Raw genomic sequence first — 6,351 nt, 5'->3', positions numbered from 1 at the left:
ATAACTTTATACTGTTACGTTGTGAATCAGCAGGCCTATGGATGGAGAGTTGTCTCATTGGCACTCACACCACATCTTCTTATATCTAAGCTGTTAAATCTAGTTTAAACCATTTATTTTCGAATACAAGAACTCGTAACTTGCAAAAGATAAATGCAACAGTAGTATTCCGCTGTTTGAAAGTCATAAATCGATTGAGAGACATTAAATCCAGATTACAAACCAAAACTTTAAAAGGAAATGACAAAGGAACAGGGGAAACACTTTAGTGCAAAAAATTAAATAATAAGACGATACAACACACACAGAAACGAACTGTAAGATAACAATTGCCATTTTCCTTGGTAGAAAAGAAAAATTGTGGTTTGAACCTGGTTTTGCAGCTATCTAATGTATGGCAATGTTAAATACATGTATAACACTAAAATGACAGTCTAACATGATTGGACTTCAATGCATTTAAATGGAAGAACATTCAGGACAGAGAAATACACAAATTCAAGTCATAGTACTCAAACGTTGATAACCAAAGAGTTAAAACTTCTCCTTCATTCTCTGTAGCACATGTGCTTCACATGTAATTTGGTTTTTCCATTGAAATAATGTAATTCATTACATAAAACTCTCCTCTCCTATTCACCTATTAATTGTCCCTGTTAGATCAGTACATTTCTGTCAATACAAAAAATAAGATGTGGTATGATTGCCAATGAGACAACTCTCCACAAGAGAACAAAATGACACAGAAATTAACAACTATAAGTCACCGTACGGCCTTCAACAATGATCAGCATAATCAGCTATAAAAGGCCCTCAAATGACAATCTTAAACAATTCAAACGAGAAAACTAACGGTCTCATTCATATAAAAAAAATTTAACGAAAACCAGATATGTAACACATAAACAAACGACAACCACTGATTTACAGGTTCCTGACTTGAGACAGGCAAATGCATATTGTCAGATCAATTTCAGAAACTATGTACAAGTTTTGCTTCATTTCGGTTTTATTAACGTCACTTGGGGATAGTCTTATAATTGAACAAAATCAACCTCAATAAAGAAACTAACCGTGAGAAGTTTCAGATTCTAATTTATTCAGTGATAGTGCATAAAGTGATGTCATACAAATAAATTGTATCTCCATACTTTTTAACGTCACTTGGGGAAAGTATTTTTGGTGAACACAATCAACTCCAATAAAAAAAAAATTAGAGTCTAATATTTATTTAGAACTATTGGATGTTTGTCCGATAAATGTAAACTGAAGTCACAAAAATAAGTTGGATCCACGTTGTCAGAGATACATGACGTCTTAAAAGCACCTTTTAAATAATTTCGTAATATAGCACATGTGTCTATTCTCTTTTATTGAAAACATAACCTATAGTTATAAAGTCAAATGCAGAAATGCACGTTACTAGTACATAAAATTTCAATAACTTCAGGTTTATATTATCATAAAAGATTATATAATGCCTTGTGCAATTGACAATTAACTGCTAGTGCGAGATAAACAGTAAAATGTTTTTGGTGAATTTAATTTTTGAGACCTCATCCTGACATTTTACATCCATATGCTGCTGGTAGAATTGACCTTGATTATTTTTTTACATATGTTCTTGAAGACTCCATCCTGACAAGATAGATCTATATTCTGCTGCTGGAATTGACCTTGATTATCGATTTACATATTATGTTCTTGAAGACTCCATCCTGACAATTTTCATCCATATGCTTCTGGTGTAATTGACCATGGCAATTTATTTACATATGAGCCAGTCCATGCGAAAAGGTACAAAAACGAAAAATTTACGAAATTCTAAAAAGTGTGCATAATTATTGGTAGTAGACTTGTGATTTATAAAACACTTACTTTCCCTCATATCATCAAGCTGTGAGCTACACGCACCTGCGAGTGTTGAGACCCCCCCCCCTATAGTTTTATCAAGATGTTTAGTGAATTATTTCATATATTTCAATCATTTTCAAAGTACAGTTTAAATGGCTTGATTTGCCAATTGATAATGTTAACCCCGGAAGCAGTGGGGATAAGGCTCTCGCTTACGATGCGGATATCAATGCAATCAAACCGGGCAACGGTTCGAATCCCGTGCAACTAAGGTTGATTTATATAATATCAAATAACTTAACTTAACTTAAATTTCAATTTCTAAAACACAAGATGTCATAGTTTTTGTATTCTCCCTCATGTTTTAATGTTGTCTTACTTTCTTTAAACCTGTAGAACTGAAATAATATAACAAACTTTGCTAACGTGTCCTGTAAAATTTACCAAAAGGACTTTTTGTACCTTTTCGCATGGACCGGCTCATATGGTAGTGGCGAATTTGATCTTGATACTCAACTTACAAATGTTTTGGTAGATTTAATTAAAATAATGTTCGACCTTGCGTGAACTTTGATATACTAATTAGATTTTGATCGTAATAATTATGTTTTGACAAAATATTGTAACAATATCTTCACTTAATGGTATTTTCACTTGTTTATGATAAACTCATTTGCTTAATTTTGACAAAATGTGTAGAATATATAGCTAACGAAAAGTCAAGATTGGAATAAAAAAGGAACATGTTGACAGCGTTGAGTGGATTTGCTCTATAATTGTTTATGCAGTAATGAAATTTCACCAATTGTCCCCCAACGCAATGTTTTCATAATGTGAATACTCACGGAAGTCTATGATAACTCGAGCTGGTTATTTTGTCACCAAGTGATTTATTTTGGAACTGTAGCCTAATTCGCCGTTTCAGAATCTAATGCATTCTGGGTAATATTTCAAAAGTGTACACCAAAACGTCGTGATTGGTTACAATTTCATGAACAATGGAAATATAACCAATGACGTGACGTTATTTTCATCTTGGGGTAGGAAGAATAAAATTACCCATGATGCTTTAGATTCTGAAACGACGAATTAAGGCGACGATAGTTTTCCTAAGGAACATTTTTTTAAAGTTTGTATTTCCAAACATACAGTTGTATCAAAGTAGTTATCGTAATTTCAAAATAAAAATCATTCTTAGATAAAAAAAAAAAGTATCATTTTGATCATTGAAGATAAACATATAATTGAAACGTGTTTCGAAAAGAATGAATGACTCCCAAAATCATTAATCAGACTCATAACAAAATAAGCCAGTAGAGTTGGTAAGTGCTATTTTACAGTAATGAAATGGTCCGCTTGAGCAGACGCAAAGCTTTTCGTTAAAAGAGAAAGAGATTATTCCTGTCAATAAATTGAAACATTATGTTCCGTTTGTCCTTTTCAATAGTTTTCCTGTTAGTGTGGATAGTATGTGAAATAGTTGTTATCAAAACCCCAAAAGACATATATATGTGCACAATTTTGCTGAAAAGTTCAAGTATAAAAGTCTTATAACTGTATAACATGGAATAATACGTTTCAGATAATTGATGCTAAACCAATGGGAAACGAGGATCGATTCACTGAGAGTGTTGGCAAAAGCTTTGTTGCGGTCTTGACTCTTCAAAAGGTTAGTACGAACAAATATGTGTTAAAAACTATAATGTCAGTTTTAGTTATATTTTACACATAACAACTATAGATATATTTCGAATGGTCGTTTAATTTGACATAACTCTTTCCCTTTCCCGTATTCAGAATTTAACTTCCCAAACAAAAGAAATATTTTTCAATACCATCTTTTTTTTTATTTTGTACGATGATGTTGAACAACGGTAATTTTTTTATACTTCAATAAATGAAACTAAAACAGAAACAGCATGTGTCAAAGTTCAAATTAGGGTTTGTCTTAAACTATCTGCTGCCATGGTAACTGTCGTTGACTGTGTGGTGTAACAAACATTTGCAATCTGAGAATAATCATTATAGTATAACTAATCGAAGAATTCAAATATAGAAACATATTGCACGAGTGACTAAACTAATCAATAATTCACAAATACGCGTAGCGCATGAGTTATTGAACAGTGTTGTTCGGTCACGAGTTGAATCTTTTTTAATATTTAAATTCTTTGATAAATTATTATTTTTATGAAATTGGCAAATAGCGTTTTCAGGATACAAAAGTCAAACATGTAATAAACTATATCTTTTTGTACGCATTCACATTTTGTTTTGATGCGACGTTATTGAAAACGTCTTGACCAAGTATCTGGTTGTATGACGTCAGAGGAGTAAAATAACCACGATTATTTCACATGAGATATTATCGGTTTGTATTTACCGGGAAATCAATGTAATTCATTATAACCAATATAATAATATTCTTAAACAACTAACGACAACTTTCAGTATAAAGGCAGTCTGTTCATTCGTCGCTCCTTATAAACCCCGTCCCCGTGCAAAGCAAATTAATTTGTACCAACAAAACTAAAATTACATTGTCATTAAGATCATATTAAGATTTAACATTTGTTTGTTCAAAGTGAAGTATAACAAAACAAAGAATAAACTTAATCAGATTTGCTTCCTTCTGTTTACCATTGTTATTATGTTGTATACATTTTTTATTCAGTCTACCATTGTTATTATGTTGTATACAACTTTTATTCAGTCTACCATTGTTATTATGTTGTATACAACTTTTATTCAGTCTACCATTGTTATTATGTTGTATACAACTTTTATTCAGGCTCCCATTGTTATTATGTTGTATACAACTTTTATTCAGGCTACCATTGTTATTATGTTGTGTATACAACTTTTATTCAGTCTACCATTGTTATTATGTTGTATACAACTTTTATTCAGGCTACCATTGTTATTATGTTGTATACAACTTTTATTCAGTCTACCATTGTTATTATGTTGTATACAACTTTTATTCAGGCTACCATTGTTATTATCTTGTATACAACTTTTATTCAGGCTACCATTGTTATTATCTTGTATACAACTTTTATTCAGGCTACCATTGTTATAATCTTGTATACAACTTTTATTCAGGCTACAATTGTTATTTTCTTGTATACAACTTTTATTAAGGCTACCATTGTTATTATCTTGTATACAACTTTTATTCAGGCTACCATTGTTATTATGTTGTATACAACTTTTATTAAGGCTAACATTATTATTATCTTGTATACAACTTGTATTCAGGCTGCCATTGTTATTATCTTGTATACAACTTTTATTCAGGCTACCATTGTTATTATCTTGTATACAACTTTTATTCAGGCTAACATTATTATTATCTTGTATACAACTTGTATTCAGGCTGCCATTGTTATTATCTTGTATACAACTTTTATTCAGGCTACCATTGTTATTATCTTGTACACAACTTTTATTCAGGCTACCATTGTTATTAACTTGTATACAACTTTTATTCAGGCTAACATTGTTATTATCTTGTATTCAACTTTTATTCAGGCTACCATTGGTATTATCTTGTACACAACTTTTATTCAGGCTACCATTATAATTATCTTGTATACAACTTTTATTCAGGCTAACATTATTATTATCTTGTAAACAACTTTTATTCAGGCTGCCATTGTTATTTTCTTGTATACAACTTATATTAAGGCTACCATTGTTATTATCTTGTATACAACTTTTCTTCAGTCTACCATTGTTATTAGCTTGTATACAACTTTTATTAAGGCTACCATTGTTATTATCTTGTATACAACTTTTATTCAGTCTACCATTGTTATTATCTTGTATACAACTTTTATTCAGGCTAACATTATTATTATCTTGTAAACAACTTTTATTCAGGCTACCATTATTATTATCTTGTATACAACTTTTATTCAGGCTAACATTATTATTATCTTGTAAACAACTTTTATTCAGGCTGCCATTGTTATTATCTTGTATACAACTTTTATTCAGGCTACCATTGTTATTATCTTGTATACAACTTTTATTCAGGCCACCATTGTTATTATCTTGTAAACAACTTTTATTCAGGCTACCATTATTATATTCTTGTATACAACTTTTATTCAGGCTACCATTGTTATTTTCTTTTATACAACTTTTATTTAGGCTTCCATTGTTATTATCTTGTATACAACTTTTATTCAGGCTGCCATTGTTATTTTCTTGTATACAACTTTTATTAGGCTACCATTGTTATTATCTTGTATACAACTTTTATTCAGGCTACCATTGTTATTATGTTGTATACAACTTTTATTAAGGCTACCATTGTTATTATCTTGTATACAACTTTTATTCAGGCTACCAGTGTTATTATCTTGTATACAACTTTTATTCAGGCTACCATTGTTATTTTCTTGTATACAACTTTTATTCAGGCTGCCATTGTTATTTTCTTGTATACAACTTTTATTAAGGCTACCATTGTTATTATCTTGTATACAA

Source organism: Mytilus edulis, chromosome 11, assembly GCF_963676685.1.
Source record: "Mytilus edulis chromosome 11, xbMytEdul2.2, whole genome shotgun sequence".
In the NCBI taxonomy this organism is placed as follows: Eukaryota; Metazoa; Mollusca; class Bivalvia; order Mytilida; family Mytilidae; genus Mytilus; species Mytilus edulis.
This window is presented reverse-complemented; position numbering follows the sequence as displayed.